Source organism: Vicugna pacos, chromosome 6 (genome assembly GCF_048564905.1).
Source record: "Vicugna pacos chromosome 6, VicPac4, whole genome shotgun sequence".
In the NCBI taxonomy this organism is placed as follows: Eukaryota; Metazoa; Chordata; class Mammalia; order Artiodactyla; family Camelidae; genus Vicugna; species Vicugna pacos.
Genome location: NC_132992.1, coordinates 85,377,598 through 85,398,161, shown reverse-complemented (window position 1 = coordinate 85,398,161; position 20,564 = coordinate 85,377,598). Strand labels below are relative to the sequence as shown.

At 49.6% G+C, this 20,564-nt stretch overlaps 1 long non-coding RNA gene across 1 annotated transcript; it reads right to left on the bottom strand.

The window, feature by feature from the left end:
- Window positions 1-13,220: 13,220 nt before the first annotated feature.
- LOC140697181 (uncharacterized) lies at window positions 13,221-14,515 on the bottom strand. The gene is made up of 2 exons (XR_012074029.1): window positions 14,446-14,515; window positions 13,221-13,386 (listed from the first exon to the last, which is right to left on the bottom strand). It is a non-coding gene; the product is annotated as an uncharacterized lncRNA (long non-coding RNA).
- Between the last annotated feature and the right edge of the window lie 6,049 nt (window positions 14,516-20,564).

The following is a 20,564-nucleotide window of genomic DNA, read 5'->3' as shown; positions in this document are numbered from 1 at the left end:
GGTGATTTCATTAGATCCTCTCCCATCTGTCTCCACAAACATCCCCAGGGGCCTCCAATTAAGGTTTTGCTTTTCTTCTTTGGCAGATGTTTGTTTTAATCTAATAAAACCGTTTACAGGCCTCGGTGGGTGGACAAGGGCTTCGGTGGGCCCCAGCCCAGAAGGATGGTGAGAGAGGCGGAGGGAGGGCACCGTGGGTGCCAAGCCCTGGACGTGGAGGCTAGCTCGCTGGGGACACGAGGCTCAGCAGGTTGGAAAGAAGGACCTGGCCTGGGCTAAATTGAGACATGACAGGTCTTCCTTGTGGTCCCCCAACTTTCCTCCTTCCTGCAGTCATATTCCCAGAGGGGTCCACAGCGACACCTCACTCGGAAGCAGGATGTGTTTTCTAGGGAGACAGCTCTGGGTCAGAAACTTCTGGATCCAAGGAGGAAATCACCTGAGAGGTGGGTTTACAGAAGCTGCACAGAGAAGGTGCTGCAGAAGAATTGCGCAAACCCCAAAGTCTGGTCAAGTGGACCAGACACGGGAAATCGGGTCTCAGGGAGAGAGGACGGCGGAGGGGAGGTTCAGGGCAGAGGAGCAGCAGAGCTGGTCTGACTGCTCGCCAAGGCAGGGAGGCGGGAAGCACCCCTGCAAAGGAACAGGGGGGGCTTCTAGAATGGAGCCAGGTGGCCAGGATCCTGAGGGAAAGAGAACCCCCCAACCAGGCCCCAAACTCTCAGTTCTATAGGCCCCCAAAAGCCTGACATCTTGGGCCTCTCAGAGAAGACTCTTCAGGTGATTTCAGGGCGATCCTGGTCCCCAGAGCCCCTGGCCAGCTGGCAGAAGCTGCTTATGATGGTGAAAGGTTTGCGCTTAGGAGTCTGGCCTGGGTTTGAATCCTGACTCTACATACTATTACTGTGCCTTGCAAAATCACTTGAGGTTTCTGAGCCTCGGTTTTCTATTCTACAAAATGGCCAAGATAATTTCTTGTGTGATTTCTATGAATTTAACAGAGAGAATTCAGTCGCCAATATTTGTCAGGGCTGACTATGTCTGGGGTGGTTCAGGGGTGCTGATAACAAGAGGGAAAGCCCCAGCACAGTTCCTGGGAGCTCAGCATGAGTGACTGTCCCTCCTGTGTCCCAGGCGGCTATCGTAGCTCTCTCCCTTCCCTTCGTCCCTCAGGCTCTGTCCTCTGATGGAGCATTTGGTTCATTTGTTTCTACCTTGTAATTGACTGACTAAGTGAGCTTCAGCTGAGTGTCTGGGAGTGCCTTAGTTTTTCCATCTGTAAAATGGGGGTATTGATGACAGTACCTACCTCCTAGGGCTCTTGTGAAGCTCACAGATTTCCTGTGTGTCAGATGTTTTGACACCGGGCTTGGCTTCCAGAGGGGTCAGGTCACTCCACCTGTTATTATGGTGACTTTAGGATGTGGTTTTCCTTCGGGTGACTGAGTATCTCTGACATTCAAGCTGCATCTAGTTTCCTGCGAAGTCGAGGCCTGGAAAAGGGATGTTGGGGGCGAGTGCTCTGGAGACCTGAGAGGCGCTGTTTCTGCCCTCCACAGAGGGGCAGGGGGTGAGCGGATCCCCCAGCGTGAGGCCCTGCCCGCCTCTGGCGGCTGGAGGCCGGGCGCAGGCAGAGGGACTTCGGGGAGCGCTGGCCTGGAGGGAGGCACAGGGAGCTCCTAGATGGCCGGGTCTGCAAGGCAGCCCGAGCCTCTCATCTCCTGCCAAGTGATATTTCAGAGCCAATTAGCTGAGTGGCCTTCTCCCCTGAAGCACAGGCTGTTCTCTCAGGCCTCCCATAAGCGCCTGGGCTCAGGGACTGTGAGCAGTTCGGGGTACCACTTCTCCTCATGTGTCCCTCTCCCCGAAGGAGCCAGCAGAGAATCCGGACCACGTGGGGTTTAATCATGGACCTTCCTTCTGACCGAGGCCAAGTCCAGGTGCCAACCTGGCGTCCTCGGTTTTGTCTACCTGCCCAAGAAGTCTTCTTTTCCTTCGCTGACTGAAACCCACTGTCAGTGCTTCTTCCCTGCAGTCAAAGCTCTGCTCCCCTCACCTGCACCCCCAAAAGGGGGTGCCACAGGCTAAACTTTCACAATCATTTACTCTACAGTCTGGGGGACCCCATGGGGGTGGGGTGACAGGGCACTAAGCAGAGGGAGGTGAGGAAGCATTACTTAGGGGGAAGAGGAACTAAGAGCATGTGGGTCTGCCACACTTTAACTTTCCAAAAAAGTGAGGAATTCACACCCCTAGAATGCCTCCCCCCATTTCTTTGGATTTCTCTCTTGTTATTCCACTCTCCTCCATCAGTGGCTGCTTCAGCCACATGGCTCTAATTACTGTCCTGACGCCTACCCACCCCCATGTCATATGCATTGTCACACACACTCCTGCCTCCTACCTTTTTTGTGTGTCCCCCTGCCAAGAATGCCTCCCTCTTTTGCTTGTCTTCTCCAATCTTTAAGGCTCAGATCAACTTCTCTCAACATCTTCCACTCCAGGAGGTGTTTTTGATTAGCTCAGCCCACCCAGATCTCTGCTGCTGTGGATGGAAGGCAGTGCCCTCTTAAAGGCACAGCTGTGACGAGATCAAGGGCAGCTTCATGGGCCGCTGTCTATGGTCCTGAACCATCACCTTCCTCCAGGGAACCCAGGACACTGGTTAGTGACTTTTGTCCAACAAAAGGGGTCGGACCAGAGGTCATAGTTCTTAAGGATTTTTTCCCAAGCTTATTCAAACTTTTGAAATTTTTATTTATGTTTAAATTTTTTTCTTAGTATTCTTTTTTGAGATAAGTTTTATTTTTATTTATTTTGGGGGGAAGAGGTAATTAGATCTTTTTGTTTGTTTATTTATTTTTAATGAAAGTACTGGGGATTGAACCCAGGACTGCATACACGCTAAGCATACACCCTACCACTGAGCTATATCCTCCCCCCTCAAACTTTTGAAGTTTTTAGGTCATTACAGAATGACTAGAATCATGGTTTTGTTTCTCAGTTGACATTGTTGGTTTATTTCATGGAATCTTAACTTATTTCCAGATAGTTAGACATTTTCCACCTCTGAGAAGTTGGATGGTAGGGGAGTCATGTGTATATGCCATCAAATCCCTCACAATAATATTTTTGTGACTTAGGACCCTCCTTACTTCACAGGAACTAGTGCACCTCCACGTCTTGCCTTATTTTAGAGACATTGTCCCAGCTGTACCTCATAATGACAGGATGACCTTAGGCAGGTCCATTCACCGTTCACCTCAGTATTTTCCTTAGGAAGTGGTTGAAATGAAGGAGGGAGGAATTTGGACTTGATTTTCTGAGTGATCCCTTTCTTTGCTGAAGTGATGGCCCCTGAGTCACTCACCGTGTCTCCCACATCTCCATGAGTCCTTCCTCCCCAGGCTCTTTAAAATCAACAAGAAAATCTAGGACATTTCCCACATGAAACTCAAGTCAGTTTCTTGTGGGTGGCCTCACTTCCGACTGCTAAGAATAATGGGAGGGCTCTGCCTGTGACTCCCACTGCCGTCTTAGAAGCACATTCAAAACACTCATTCTTCTGCTCTTATTTCCGTTATTATTTAACAATATCTCAGCTTTCTCTGGTGGAGGAGCATTTGGTTCTAAATGTAAATGATGAATTTTGCTCCATGCATGCCAGCTTTTCTGGAGAAGATCTGTGCCTGGACAAGAGGTCTGGGGGGACAAAAGCCTGCTGACTTGGCCTCAGAACCAGGGAACCTCCCAGCTTGAAGGGTCTCAGAGGTCTTCAGTTGGCAGTCATACCCCTGATGAGGTTTTCTCTGAAGAATTCACAGCCCCCACCCAAGCCCAGTCCTCCTGGCTCCCAGCTCCAGGCCTGGTGGTTTGGGCTACTCAGCCACCTCCTCCTGGGATCCCAGCGAGAGAGCTTATTCCTGAGGTATTGTATGCCAATAAGTAGTAAATGCACAAGTGGACACAGGGCAATGATACTGACAGGCTAAATAATTTTTACCAAAGGTGAGACCCAAGTGCATTTGTGCCAGAATCACAAGGCCGGAAAGGTACTTGGGAGGTCACCTTGTGTCCCCCACAGCATTTCTGATAGCAGAAGGGAAGAATGAAAGACACACACAGAGAACTCCAGGGGTCATCACGCCCTGCCTCACCTCCTAACTAAGAAAGACAACTTTGCCTTGGACAAGGAGCCTGGGAACCCAGGGGCTTCTCTGAGCAGAGCTCACTGCGATGAGATACCACCACACACCTATTGGAACGTCTAGAATTAAAAAGACTGGTTGTGCCAAGTGTTTGTGAAGATGTGGAGACACTTGAACTCACACTGCTGGTGGGAATGTAAAATGGCACAACTGCTTTGGGAAACAATTTGTTATTTCTTTAAAAATTAAACATACATCTACCATATGACCCAGCCATTCCTCTCCCTAGGTATTTACCCAAGAGAAATGAAAACATTCAACACTTTACATGAATATTCATAGCAGCTTTATTTGTAATTGCCCAAACCTGGAAAGAACTCAAGTATCTATCAACAGATAAATGATTAAAAAAACATTGTAGCTTATCCATTAATGGGCTATGACTTAGCAACAGAAAGAAATGAACTGTTGAAAGACACAATATGGATGAATCTCAAAATAGAAGCCAGACAAAAAGAGTACATAGTGTATAATTCCATTTATATAAAATTCTAGGGCATGCAAATGAATCTATAGTGACAGGAAGCAGATAAGTGGTTGACTGCCTGGGAGGTGGAGGTGGGGAGGGGAAGGAGGGATCACCAAGGGCCAAAAGGAAATTTGGGGAGGGAATGGATGTGTTCACTATCTTGATTGTGGTGATGGCTTCACGGGGGTGTATGTCTGTCAAAACTTACTAAATTGTACATTTTAAATATGTGTAAATGTATGTCAATAAAGCTGTTTTAAAAAAAGAAACTGCCACAAGAATCCAGAACACACTGAGAATACTTGGAACTGACGATGTTTTCCAGTCCTGCACTGGCTTGCTTATCGTAGAAGTTATTGTCCCCATTTGACCCATGAAGAACCTGGAACCCAAAGAGGTTAAGTGCTGGGCCTGAGGTCACACAGCAAACCTAGGGCAGAGCCCACAGCAAGATCTATACTTCCTCCTCTGGATCCAGCATATTTTCTACAGAGCACTGGCCATGCTCCCAGGAGACATCCAGGGCCTGTCGGCACATCCTGAGCCTAGGGACAGGGTGTTCCTGCCACCTGAAGATGTAATCTCCCCTCCACATCATGTTCCTCCTTGATAGTGGTCCCTTGGCTTGCACTTGCAGCCAGGACACTAGCTTAATTTGCAGAGAGGCCACGGTTACGGCAGCTCCCCAGGGAAGTAATAAAGAGTGAGAGTGAGATAAGGGCCAATGCAATTACCTGATGATGCTGTTATCTGTGCAGAGAAGGACACAGGCCACGTTGGTGATTCCTGTCCCTGTCCCAGCGTCCTGGAAGGGCTGACAGGTCCACCAGCCCAGGAGAGCACCCGGGTAGAAACAGGTCATAGTTAGGGGGTGAGTAGGAGTCCAGGGTGGGGATGGGGGTGCTGGGCTGGACCAAGCACCCACTTGGTTTCTGTCTGTGTGTTCTCCTCCAGCCCTGGGGATCCACACAGTGTTTGGAGCCAGAGATGAGGAGGGGGTCCTGGTTCAGCTGAATTAGCACAGGCTTTGAGCATGAACAGACCTGGATGTGAAGCTGGGTGGAGCAGGGCCTCAGTGACCACACCTGTGAAATGGGGGGTAACAATGATCCCTGCCTCCTGCCTCACGGCCTCCCCTGGAAGGTGGGTCACCCTGCTTCCCCTCCCCTTGCTGTCCTGCTGGCTGATTTTCTCCTCCAAACCAAACACTGGACCAGCTGAGGAAGGACTCACTGCCCTCTGAGGGTGGGTGGGAGAGTGATGTTGTGGAAAAGTGGGGGGCGGCCACATCTTCTGAGTGCTACTGTGTCCCAGGAGCTGGCCTGCGCACCTCACAGACTTGTCCCAACCCCGCAAAGTACTTACTGTCACACCACTTTGCCAACAAGGGCATTGAGGCCTTGCAAGACTAAGTCACCGGCCAAGGTCACAGACAGCAGAGAGAGGCAGAGGCAGAGGTAGGCCTTGATCCCAGGCTGTTTGACTCAGAAGTTCAGGCCTTGTGGATGAAGACTCCCACTGGGTTTCCGGGTCTGTCCCTTTCTGAGTCCTGTCCCCCCGGCTGGGAGGCTGGCTCTGGCCAGGCTCCAGGGGCAGGTTCTTTCTGCTACTCAAGCCATCCTCATGATCCTTACGTGTGCACAGCACTCTACAGTTCAAGGAACTCTTCTATCACTTCTGCCATTAGTGGGTCCGAATCCCTTGAAGGAGAAGAGGGCTGCTGTTCTCCTCACTTCGTAGAATCTATAATGAAGTTTTATTGTCACCCACCCAAGCCCCCTGCAGAGGTGGTGATGGCGGAATATCAGGGCTGATGCCAAAAACCAACTAGCTAAGAAACGTTTTGCCAAATAGCTAATTTGGCAAATTGACCGATTCACTCAAAACTTGTTTCTTTTAACCATTTATACTACTGATATAATTTGCATTGAATAAAACAACTTTAAAGGGGAAAAATATACATGGTTCCCTTCTCGGGGGTGAATGGCTTTCCACACATGGGACCATTTTATCTGCACAGCTTCCCTGAGACGTGAACACCGTCAAGCCTAGATTCTAGATGCTGAAACGGAGGCCCAGAGAAATTAAATAACTTGCCCAAGTCTACAAGGCTGGGGCATGCTGAGACAGTATTTCCTCTCAGGTTTGATGGACCCCAAAGCCCAAGCTCTTCGCTACTTTGGAATTGAACTTGAACACGGCCTAATCCTATTTCAGTGAATGGTGTTAATCATTCTAACATCTAATCTAATCCATTCAGCAGCGATAATTAACCCTTGCCTTCCCCAGCCCCTCCCAGGGCAAGGCTCTGAGATCCTTTATTAAAGGTTTAGTCCTGCCATTTTCTGAGACAATTAGACAACATTCATTCATTCGTTCATTCATTCAACAAAAATGCCTGAACACTTGCTGTCTCTCGGCAACCATGTTGACCCTTGGTTTCAGAGTGTCTGTAAGTCATAGGCCCTGCCCGGGAAGAGTTTATCATCGGGTAAGGAGAGAGATGAACAAGGTGGGTGAGGAATCTGCCCCCTTTGTGGGTTGCAAAGTGCAGAAGCCCCATATGTACTCAGTACAGAGGAAAACCGTCTATTCTGAGCCTTGCTACCCAGCAGTTTCCATGGATACCAGACCATAATAACTAATTAGACCAGATCAAGTGCAAATTGAGTGTCTATTTCAATCTCTGATGTCATCTGCTTCCAACATTTTATCACCTACATGTATGTCAATCATTCAGCACAAACCGAACGCCTATAAGGCTCTGGACTTGAAAAAACGCATTAATAGTCGTCATCATAGAAACCACCACCAAAAAGTAACTACCAGTCACTGAGAACTTGTTATGTGCCGGGCTCTGCTCTGAGCACATGTGCTTAGAATCACATGTGTTAATTCATTCACCCCACAGCGGCGCTTTGAGGAAGGTACTGTTACTTCTCCCTGTGCGGCTGAGGATTTTGTGCCCTAAAGGTGGTTATCAGGCAGCTCTCCATCATCGTCAGGCCTCTGCTGCTCTGTACAGGACTCGATCTGAGAGTGGAGGCCCTTCCCCAGGCTAGGTCACCTCTTCCTCTCCCTGGTCCCCGAGTCCAGAGTCAGCTGTTCACATTGTTGTGGCTTTTATATGAGGCTCTGAAAGCAAGCGTGGGCCCAGGGCCTGGCTCCACTACACAGGCCTGGCTGGACTAACCGCTCAGAATCGAGGTTCATGGGCCCCACCCAGCAGCTCCAGGACAGGAGGAGGTCTCTGAGAGACATTCAGGTGGACCGGTGACTCCTTCTTCCTTCCAGACTTGTCCCACCACCCACCCTGCCCCTTCCCTCCTATACAGTCATGCAGGAGGTAGGTGCTGAGCTGGATGAGGGGGTTGTGAGATTTGAGCAGGACAGGGTACCATGAAAGCCCACTTCCAGTCCAGATGCAGTGAGAGTGAAAGGGAGGAGTGGGTGGATCTCCACTGCTGAAATGGGGCTGGGCTCCGTTCCCACAGAGCTCTGGGGACAGGGCTGCTTTCCCGCCTCGCAGCGGTCCCCCCCCCCGAAGGTCAGCTCCCCTCCCCACCTCCCCTGACTCCCCAGCCCTCACCGACCTCCCGGACCCTGTTGGCAACAAGATCATTGACTCCAAAAAGGGCTCTAAAAGCCAGCTGGATAAGAAAACCAAGACAAGCCCAAGGACAGAGGCCTTAGCATGCCACACCTTGTGACTTCTGGCCCTGACCTTCACTCCCTGGCTCCTTCTGATACCCTACGAGCCTTCTGCATTTTTCCGGGAGCATGGTCTGGTTATGCCTTATCGCCAGTGCAGAGGTCTCCCTGGGGTATCCCCACCTGGGGAGCTGCCTCTGGGTTTGTTCCTCAAAAGTGGGATCAGAGGAGCTTTGGACTCAGAGGGGCCTGCTCCACGTTGGGGTCTGATGCTTTGAGGGGCAAGACCTGGGACTTGCCTCTGATTTCAGGTGCTCCTCTGTACAGTGGGAAGTGAGCTTCGCTCTGGTCGTGGGGACAAGTGACAAGTGCCCTGACCGCTCCCACTGTGTGCTTCACATACAACCTTCTGATCTGTCCATCAGCCTCGGTCGGTGTGCAGTTAGTGGTGGGTGTCACGACTTGAACCCAGGGCATCAGCTTCCAAGACTGGTACCTTTCCAGCTACACCAGGCTGCCTCTTGCCATGGAAGGTTCTCTGAGAGGCTGGAGGCTCCAAACACTGGGGTGTTGTCTTCTGTCTCCCAGACATGCTGACCACCAGAGGTGCCCTGATAGACCTGTTTCTGTGTCCTGGTGTGTCCCATTCACAATTTCCTGACTTCTGGACAGGCTGTGTCTGGGCCAGTAAGAAACCTACCCACTCCGGGCACCGCCATCCCATCCCGGGCCTGTGCCAGTTGGCCCTCCAGTGCTGCCATTTCCCCTTGTTGTTTCCACGTGGAAGAGTTACCTCCTTCCAAACCTGGAAAGGAGGTTAGGAGAAAATATCTCGCAGCTGGTTGGAGATGTGCTCGCCCACATTGTTTGGCCAGTGCAAGGCTGTGTGTGTTGAGTTTCCTTATGGCTTTGTGACAGGCCTGGCTCTTCCTTCAGTGTCTACAGTGGATGCTGTGGATGTTCTGCTCCTGGTCCCGACAGCCAGCCCTGGACGTCAGCTGCAGCACTGTCCCCAGAGACCAGCCTCCCTCCGTCAGTGGACGGCGGTCAGGGCTGCAAGCCCCAGCCTATCTTCACTCGGGACGGTTCTGAGGTGCATCTGACAGGGCAGTTCCTCAGAGGATCCCTGGTGGGACGGAGCCTCAGCTCCCCATGCCAGTGGCATCCAGTGACTTCAAGATGAGGGCATTGTATCTACAGACACCTGAATTCGTCTATTCCCACCCAACTCTGTCCAAATGTGAAATTCCAGGGCCCTCATCCCTGACTCCCAGCCGTCCTCTGCTCTCCAGTGAGAACAGTTGAAGAGGACATTGGTCTCTAAGCCCTGCTCCATTGCTCTGTCATTGTCTGGCTCAGTTTCCTTTTCTGTAAAAGAATAACACCAAACAGCCGAGAGAGATGGGCCAGTGCTGTGCTCAGTAGGCGACAGGCCATAATAATGTGCCAGGTGAGGAGTGGAAGAGGGAAGGAGTTGGGGGTTTTTGCCTGCAGGGGCAGGTCACAGGGGGACGAGAGCTGACCTCAGACCTCTGTGAGACTCTAATAAAGAGCTGAATCAGACATTAGTTTTCATCACCGCAATTATCACTACCAAACAATGTTTTCTCTTTGTTTATTTGGAATATCAGCCCCCTGAGGACAGGTGGGGACCTCATCTGTCTTGCTCACTGCCATGTCGTGAATACAGATGGTCCACAGTAGGTGCTCACTAAATATTTATCAAATGATTAAACTTGTCCCATGCGGCTTTCAGGGAATGAAAGTTCCAGGGAGTCCACTGATTTCTCTCTGCCTCCCTTGCTGCCAATATCTCTGTTTATGCCCCGTCCTCTGCCCTGTATCCTCTCCGTCTCCTTGAGTCAGCCACTTCCTCTCAGGTGGAGTCCGAGTCAGACTTCTTGTTGCTCAGGGTGGTGGCTCAGATAAATCTAATCAGGGCTGATGGAAAGTGCGGGATTAATTAGCTGGCGAGGCTGAAGGTGGGTGGTTGCTGAGCTGAGCTCAGTAGAGAAACAAAAGGAAATTATCTCCAGAAAGGGAAGAGCACCCCCATCCCATTCCACACCCTTCATCCAACGCCAGGAGCTGTGAGCTGTTGGCTGTGGCAATCCTTACATTGGCACCAGCCGGAGGTGGCGTAGGGGAGGTGAATCAGGACTTATTGCAACTACAAGATAATTTCAAGGTAAAACACAGAGAGTGGGCTCTGGGTGGGGGGAGGTGTCTTGCTTTGACTGAGAGGTAAGTGAGATTGGACTGATTCCACAACTGGGAAGAGGAAACCTTAAAGCCAGGGCTGTCTTGAGTTGTATTACTAGAAGTCTATCACCCAACACAAGGGAGGGGATAGTCCACTGTGGGCCAGGCAGACCAAGCGCCCACTCTGCTCCCTTCTTGAGAAGCCCAGGACCCTCCAGCTAGATCTACACAGACTCAGCATGTCAGAGCTGAAAGGCTTTGAGGCCGACAGACCTGGAGTTCAGATTCTGTCTCCATCCCTCATAGCTAAGTGTTGCCAAGCAAGTCACAAACTTCCTGAGCGTCACTTTCTAAATGTGTGAAAATGTGAGCAATAATACTCACCTCTTGTTGCAAAGATTAAGTGAGGTAACATAAGAAGTCTAGGCCAGTGCCTGGCACAGGAAGTTGCCCCACCAGTGTCCGTTCCCACCTCCCACCCCCTCCACCCACAGCCTGCCTGCACTTCTCTCTCTCTCTACTGCCTGAACTGGGAAACTCCATCTTTTTTTTATTGCCAAGGCTTTCCCTGGCTGCCGAGCCCACTCTGTCCCTGCCCAGGCTGTCCTACAGCTGGTGAGTGGCGGGGCTAACATCCCATTTCTGAGTCAGGACACTGTCTTTATAAGCATTCTACAAACCAGCGTGTAGAAAGTTCAGCCACTGCACCAAGGAAGCAGTGATTAGCTCTGGAGCATCCTTCTGGGAGGAGGGGACACCAGAGCCAAGATCTAAAGAATAAAGGGGAGCTCAGTTGGCAGATGAGAGTGGGAAATGAAATTTTAGGTGGGATGCATAGCCCCAGTCAAGTGATGGAGGTAGAAGTAGGAGGTGGCAGAATGGGGGGGGGCAGGGAGAGGGGAGGGGCAGGGAGGTAAGACTGGTGGCAGGGAGACCAGTTGGGAAACGGTCACTGTCATCCGGGGGAGAACAGGTGATGACTTGGAGCAGAATGAGGCAGTGGAACAGAGCTGTGGACGGATATGGGGGCTTGTTAGAAGGTGGTTGGAAAGGGACGGAGGGAGAGGGAGGAGGGGAGGATGAAGTAAGGATGCAGCCTCAGGTGGTCTGGTGGATGGTGTGACCCACTACTGTAATCCAGAAGGCCTAGGGGTAAATAAGTGTTTATTTAATAACTGGGGCAGTGTTGGCTTTGGTGAGGGTAAGGGCCATTGGCCCTGAGCCGGATGGAGGTGTCCAGAGATACTAGACTCAAGAGGTATTGATGCTGAAGGGGGAGGGTGGAGAACGGAAGTCTGAGGACACTGAGATATAGGGACAGGTGGGTATGTGGGAACCCTCTGCTCTCCTGACCTTGGAGATGCTCCTCTGACCCCAGTGTTCCTTCCTAGTCAGCACCCAGACGATGCTGGAGACTCTGGTCCTCCTGACCCTCAGACCCTCTCCCCAGCCCACCCCCAACTCATACTCTTGCACTTCTGGGCGCCTGGAATTATGTAAACCCAAATCCCACCATGCCTAATTCCACCCATCCTTCCAAATCACATGATCTAATTATAGGATAAGTCCTCCTTTACATTTTTTATTTGCTTAAGATCATGCATTAAGTTTCTGTCTTTTGTAACAGAAAGAATTCTCATGATACATCTACCAAAGCTAATGCCCCTTGGGTGCCATTCTTGAGTCCCGATGTGAAAACTTCACTTTAAAGATTTTTCCAGAATCACCAAAACACAGTCCTCAGGCCACACCAGTTTCCCTAAGGTATTCTATAAGTATTATCTATTACTATGTAACTGATTACCTTGAAATGTAGTGGCTTAAAACAACAATAAACATTGATTGTCTCACGATGTCTGAGGGTTAAGAAGCCTGGAACGGCTTAGCAAGGTGGTTCTGACTCAGGGTCTCTCGTGAGGTTGCAGACAAGGTGTTGAGCAGGGCAGCAGCCTTATCTGAAGACCTGACTAGGACCAGAGGATCTGCTTCTAAAGTGGCTCAATTGCATGAATGGAAAATTGGTGCTGGCTGTAGGCAGAAGCTTCAGTTCCTTACTCCATGGGCGTCTCATAGGACTGCGTGGGTGTCCTTATGACACGTAGCTGGCTCCCCCCAGAGAGAATGATCCAGTTAGGACCTGGCCTCAGAAGCCATTCACTGTCCCTTCTGCAATGTCCTATGGTTCACATAGGCTGGCTGTATTCAGTATACGTGGATGTGAACACCGGTAGGCTAGGATTTGGGGGGGACGTTTTGAGGGGCGCAGAACCGGACCACGTGGTGGCTGTGACTAGGGCACTTTCCTAGCGCCCCTGCCATTCTCCGGCATGAGAGAAAGATAGGCTTGCCGCACCCTCCCCCAACCCTGCATGAGTCAGTCTCATCCGGAAGGGAAGTAGCCACGTCTCTCCCAGCCCTGTAGGGGGCTGCCTACCCGCCACCAGAACCACAGCCAGCAGGACCCTGAGAGCAGCCTCAGGCCCAAGCTTAACACCACGCGAGTGGGCTCATCTGCTTCCCTCTTCCCCCTTGAGTGCAGAAGGCGCAGTGATGCCATCTTAGGGGTATTACTCTGGCTTTCTTCTCTGTCTAGTGTGTCATGAGCCATGACAGGTGTTAGACCAGAGGGGTGAGGTTGGGACGTGGGCCAAAGCTACTCTTTCTAACACAAAGCTCCTTCTAACTGCAGATATGGGACAAGATATGGGATAACAGGGACAAGGGCTGTTTAAAAAAATATCTTATTTAAAGAAAGTGGTGTAGGAGGGAGCTGGGGCTGTGGACCAGGCAGGTTCTGATACTGGCTCTTTTCCCTTGGCCAAGGCAACCCAATGTTCTGATCCTCAATTTTTGCATCTGTAAAATGGAGGAAATAATAATGCCTGACGTGAGTGCTGGATCAGAAAACACGGGTAGAGTCTCAGCACACACCTGACACTGAAGGTGACGTCCCTGTACTGATGATGGTTAAGCTCACGTCCATGAGAGGAAGCGAAGGGAGTTTGAGTCCTACATGAGGGGGGCGGGGGTTGGAGGAAGGGAGACAGGATCAGAACTCGGCTCTGCTGAGCGGCTTCCTTCCCTCTCCCACGCTGTCCTTTGGCCCCCGCCCCACCCCTGCTGCAGGGAGTTCCTCCTCTTGGCCCTCCGTGCCCCACCCCCTTCCCTGGGTGCTGTCCACTCCAGCCTGCAGCCTCCTGGCTCCCTCTGCTCTTTCCCACACCAGTGCCAGAGCCCGGGCAGGCCCTAGGATTCCTCTTCCTGATGGAAGCTGGGGCTCCAGGCCCACCAACAATCCTACTTCAAGGAGGGAGAGGAATGACATGATAGTTTTTTTCCTGTTCCTCCCTTGCTCAGAATCCTTCAAAGTTTCCTCCTGGTCAAAAGCGTGCCCCCTCCCCTGGGGAAGCTACACCAGCTCCCCAGGCTGTGAGGGTGGCAGAGGGGCCTTTCCAAACTCCACTTATCCCCCCCACCCCCCCAACACACACCTGCCTTTTGGATACCCTACTACTGGAGGGAGTGGGTCCTACCCACCAGGTAACCTGAGGTGGAAAAAGAAAAAACACCTTGAAAATGGCTGGTAGACACTGTGGACTCTCCAGGATAACAGCCCCAATTCCTAAGCCTCTCGAGAGGCTGTGAGGTTCGCCTCAGACCAGGACACGGAGACTCATGCGCATCCCAGCAGCCCCACCCCACGCGGCCCCGCAAGTAGCAAACATTTGCTGACCCACTGGAGTCGCTTTGGGAGGGAATCTTGGGACGTCGAAGATTTCTCTGGGCCGTGGGGACAGAAGGCCGGGCTGGAGGAGGCCAGGGTGGCTCTGTGAGGGGCACAGGTGGAATGAGGGCCGTGGCTGGGGCTTGGGGCTCGGGGCCGTGTGGGGCTCGGGGTGGGCAGATGCTCATTACCTGGAAGCAGAGCCTGAGAGGCTCTGGGTCCTGGCTGCTGTTTGCTCTGGCCTCCACTCGGAGGACCCGCTCACAGGTTGCCTGGCAACCATTGTTCAGTCAATCACCATCGACTTTGAAAATAAAAATCAATTTCCTTCATGACGTGAGTCAGAGGTCCATATTAACCCCCAAGTTTGAACAGTCCAATTTTATTGCTCAAAGCTTTAGAACGAGGATGTACACAGAGCATTATTTATACAGGAAGATTGTTTTGGAGGGGATGACCCTAAAAGTCTTTCAGAGGCATGGGATTCAAACAAGGTCCTTTCTCACCACAGAATAGTCTTCAGCTAAGAAAACACCATGATGGAGATCTAGGTGTGCCGACCGGGAAACAGTCTCATGATGTAAGTGAAAAATTACAAGCAGTGCACAGAACAGTGTGTACAGTGCGCTGTTGTCATGATCTCACAGAAAGGTGTGTGTGGGCGCCCACGTGGGCCTACCAATGAACACATCCCAGAAGGGTACACAGCACAATGGTAACAATGATGTCCTCCAGGAAATAGGACTGCAGATAATTTAAATTTTCTTTCTATCTTTCTGGATTATCTGATTTACAGAAATAAAACAAGCATTTGCTACTTTTTCAATCTGCAAAAACAATAATGAATTTCATTTCTTTTTGCAAACAGAGAATTCCAACTCTGGGGCCGGGAGGCCCTCGAGGGCCCAAGAGGACTGAGACTCCTTGGTCAGGCTGGGGTGGGATGGGGAGCAGGAGGAGAAAGGAAACTGATACTCCCCTCAGGGCGACGAGACCCTCCCAGGTAGTGAGTTCTCCTTTCTGGTCTCTGGGGTTGTTCAGGCTGAAGCTGAATACAGAGGGGGGGGTTCCCTGCTGTGATGGAGGCTGAGCCAGATGCTTCCTGGGTTCCAGGAAGTGGGGAAGACTGAACCAGCTCGCTGAGAGGAAGGGAGAAGTAGGGCGAGAACATCAGGCTAAGACCAGCTAGACTAAGATCAGGGCAGCAGAGGGTCCCACCTCCTTTGACTCACCCTCTCTCCAGGCTGGTGTCCCCTCAGGTCTGTCTTAGCGTCACACTCTGCACCTTTCCAGGTGGCTTCATTCACACCCATCCCGTCAAGCCCCTCTTGCACCAGGACCATGCCCTCCTCTCCACACCTGAGCCCACCCTGCAGCCTGCTCCCTCTTCCTAAAAGCTTTGCTTCATCATGCCACTCCCTCACCTGAGATCATTCAGGGGCTTTCCTTTGTCGGCAAAGAAAGGATGCAAAGCCTTTCAACCTGGCTCCAACCCAAGCCCTCCCCATTTCCATGCATACGGTTCCTCTGTGTGTGTGTGTCTACAAAGCTACCCTCCCTTTGTCTACATGACCCACTCCCTTATATAGCCCAAATATCAGCCTCCACTGTGAAGCCTGCTAAATACTCCAGGCACTCCATATTTTTTGCTCCCATAATCCTTTGTACATTCCTGGTCACAGCATTTGTTATACCCCATGGTTACTGATTTTGACTCTGCCTTATTCTCAGCTTGTGAGCTCTTGAGGTCAGACAGCTTATCTAGCCCAGCTCCCAGCTCAGGGCTGGCACTTGAAGGCTCCCAGGAAGTGCTGGAGGGATGGGTGTGTGGGTGGAAGGGTGGATGGATGGGTGAGTGGATGTATGGATGGATGGGTGGGTGGAGGGGTGGATGGATGGGTGGGTGGAAGGGTGGATGGATGGGTGGGCGGAGGGGTGGGTGGATGGGTGAGTTGATGTATGGGTGGAAGGGTGGATGGATGGGTGGATGGTTGGCTAGGTGGGTGGATGGACGATGGGTGGAGGGATTGTTCCTTTCAACATGTGAACATGTAATTTCTCCCATCTTAAAACGAAAAGCCCCCTCAATCCCAAACCCCTCCTTCTTTTCATATCAAAGTTCCTTAAGAGTCGTCCACTACACCAGCCCCTGTCTCTTCTCCCCCCGTGCTCTATTGCACTGACTCCAATCAGGCTTTCATTGCTCTACTGAAACTGTTAGTCACGGTTGTCTGTGACCTCCGATTTGCTCAATCTAGCTGGTCAGTTCTCAGTCATCAGCTTACTGACCTTTCACAACATTTGACACACCTCCTTTCTTTGAAATGTTTTCTTCTCTTGGCTTCCAGGAAGCTTTCTCTTCTGGTCTCCCTCGTATTCCGCTGACTGCTCCTTCTCAGTCTCCACTCCCGGCTCCGCTTTCTCTTCCCCATCTTAGACCTTGGACCTCTCTCCACCTAGTATAATTCCTTTGATGATCTCATTAGTTTTGTGGCAAACTTTCCAACCAAATGTGATCCTCTTGCAACCCTCCCCACCTGAAGAAACAGCAACGACATCCTCCCAGGCTTTCAGGCCACAGATCTTTTTTTTTCAATTGAAGTATAGTTGATTTACAATAGTGTGTTAGTCTTAGGTATATAGCACAGTGATTCAGTATTTTTGCAAATTACACTCCATTATAGGTTATTACAAGATAATGACTATAATTCTCTGTGATGTGTGTATATTCTCATTGCTTATCTATTTTATACATGGTAGTTTGTATTTGTTAATCTTATACCCTGAATTTGTCCCCCTCCTCTTTGGTAACCACAAGTTTGTTTTCTATACCTGTGATTCTGGTTCTGTTTTGCATATATATTCACTTGTATTATTTTTTAGATTCCACATATAAGTGATGTCATACAGTATTTGTTTTTCTCTGTCTGACTTATTCCACTAAATGTGATATTCTCCAGGTCCGTCCATGTTGACCCCTTGTCACCCACCTCCAACTTGTCAGTATCCCGTTTGCTCTGCCTTCAGCATGCATTCAGGATCCAGCCACTTGTCACCTCTTTCACAGCTTCTGCTCTGACTCAAGCCCCCAATCCAGCCCTTGTCCTCCAACAGTTCCTCCCACTATTGTCCTTAATCCCCTCATGTCTCTTCTCAACCCAATAGCCAGAGTGAGCCACTGAAAACTTGATTACATCATGTCACTTCTCTGTGCAAGACTTCTTTATGGGGTTGAGGTCTTCACAGTGGCCTCAAGGCCCTGTGTGATCTGTTCCCCACCCCCTTAGTTTTCTGACCTCATCCCAACTAGTCTTCCCTTGCTGCCTCCATGCTGCTCCCCCAGCATGCCAGGTCTGCTCCTGAGCACAGGATTTGCACGTATGGCTCCTTCTGCCTGGAACACAGTGCTTCCAGATACCCACCTGGTTCATGTGTTCACCTCCTTAGGTCTGGATCCAAATGCCATCTTCTTAGTGACGCCTTCCCTCGTCACCCAGTTAATTACAGGCCCAGCCCCACTGACAGCACTCCCCCACTCCTTCACCAACCACTGTTCGCCATATCATTTCCCACAGTTGCCACACTTCATAACTCACTCACCTGTTTCTATGTTGTCATCTCCCTCTATCGGAATATTAGCTTGATTACGGTGTGGGTCTGGATTTTTTGTTCCCTGCTGCACCTTAGAGCAGAGCACAGCACATGGTAGTCTCCTTACAAAGGTGTTGAATGAGTGAATGACTTTGTTTTTTTAAAAATATTTTTTATTGATTTATAATCATTTTACAATATTGTGCCAAATTCTAGTGTTCAGCACAATTTTTCAGTCATACATGGACATATACATACTCATTATCACATTTTTTCCTCTGTGATTCCCTGTGCTATACAGTATAATCTTGTTTATCTATTCTACAATTTTGAAATCCCAGTCTATCCCTTCCCACCCTCCGCCCCCCTGGCAACCACAAGTCTGTATGAATGACTTTATTAATCCTTGCCATGCCCCCTTTTTTTGGATGACGGAGCAGAAGCACAGAGGTTAATTAAGTCATCAATGGTCACTCTTAGATTTGAATCTAAGCTGCCTGACTTGCGTGTGCTTTCTAAATACCAGGTGCTACCATTCTGAGCCTCAGTGTCTCCATCTGTAAAGAAGGGAATGTGACAATACAGCCGCCCTGCAATTCTTACGGGTTGTTTTATTTTATTTTATTTTTTACATTTTTATTGATTCATAATCATTTTACAGTGTTGTGTCAAATTCCAGTGTTCAGTACAATTTTTCAGTCATACATGGACATATACACACTCGTTGTCACATTTTTTTCTCTGTGATTTATCATAACATTTTGTGTATATTTCCCTGTGCTATACAGTGTAATCTTGTTTATCTGTTCTACAATTTTGAAATCCCAGTCTATCCCTTCCCACCCTCCGCCCCCCTGGCAACCACAAGTCTGTATGAATGACTTTATTAATCCTTGCCATGCCCCCTTTTTTTGGATGACAGAGCAGAAGCACAGAGGTTAATTAAGTCATCAATGGTCACTCTTAGATTTGAATCTAAGCTGCCTGACTTGCGTGTGCTTTCTAAATACCAGGTGCTACCATTCTGAGCCTCAGTGTCTCCATCTGTAAAGAAGGGAATGTGACAATACAGCCGCCCTGCAATTCTTACGGGTTGTTTTAGACTCACATGGGATGATGTTTGTGATGTTCCTTAGAGCTATAAATGTTGACTAGTATCATTTCCCCTCTTCTCTTACAAATTAATGGCCCAAGGGCAGGAGTTAAAATGAGAACCTTAGAGATCAGCTAGTCTAAACCATTGTTTTACAGATAGGGATGAGAGACACTTAGTTTTAAGACTCCTGGATCACTTCTAAGCACGTGTTAAATGGCTTTTGACAAAAAATTGGGGGCTGGCCTCTCATACTGGTACCTCCCTGTGATGAAGAGTATGAAAGGCATTCATTCATCTTTCAATCCTTTCATCTTTCCACTCTTCCTTTCATTCTTCCATTTTTCCATCCATCCACCCACCACCCATCCATTCTTTTATTCTTTCTCCCATTTGTCTATCTTTCCAACCAACCATCACTCATCCTTCTATCCATTATCCACCCATCCTTTCACTCTCCATCCATTCATCCTTTCTTCTTTCCATCTGTCAATCCATCCATCTTTCTACTCATCTACTTATCCTCCATTCCTTCATTCGTCCATCTATTCATCCAATCATTTCCCCAATTATTCATTTTTCTTACATTCATCATTTTACACAGATCATTTTCTTAGGCTCTGCTATGCACCAGACCCTGGACTTGCAGCTGGGGACACAGAGATCAACAAAACATCCACCCTTGGAGCCACTGATAGCCTTGAGGCAGGAGAAGTGTAAAGGGATAGTGTGGGAGAGCACCTGGCAAGACTCTTGGTGCATGTAAGTACTCGGGACCTAGAGCTCTATCTAGGGTTAAGTAACTTGTTGGAGGTCCCACACTAGCAGGTCAGGGAGCTGGCCCAGGATCTCAACTTTGAGTAAGTATTCTTACCCTACCATGCTGAATATTTCCTGAAAGACTATCCTGACCATTGTCAGCTGTAGGGAAAAAATGCTAATGGTGGGGGAGGGGGAATGCAAGGGCTAGGACTTCACAAAATAAGGACACCATGTTGGCCATCCTCATGGTGATCTGTGACACCAGAGCCCTCTACCCCTGGAACAGGCTAGGGGCAGGCAAGCAGGCAGGAGGCTGCAGGGGGAAGGAACAGTTAATTCATTAGTCATGCAGGCAAGCCAAGCTTTGCACATTAAGCCCCTTCATCTCCTTGCAATTGCATCCGATCAAGGCAATAGAAAGCAATTTGGTTAAGTGGTGAATTTAATCACACTGCAGCCATTCAGAAACCACTTAACTCCTATGACAGTGATTGTGCTCTGCTTACCTGGAAAGCAAGCACATTTCTTCAAATACACGGCTTTTGTATTCTCAGCTCCTGGTTTCCAGGATGATAAAAACTACGGAATGTCAGAGCTGAAAGGCAGCTCTGGGAATAGCTTTCTGGTTCAGCCCTTTCATCCTGAAGGGACGAGAGAGCAGGAACGTGATGAATTCTGTGTTTCTCATCTACCCCACAACGATCCTAGGGGCCTTCATCTCACAGATGCTGAAATTGCTGCCCAGAGAGGTGAACTTCCTCTCCTGAGTTCAAATCCAAGAATGTTTTATTCCCAAGCCTTTGCTTCCTATTCATTGGAGTCATTTTTTAATAACTTCATATATTACATTCGTAATTGAAATTT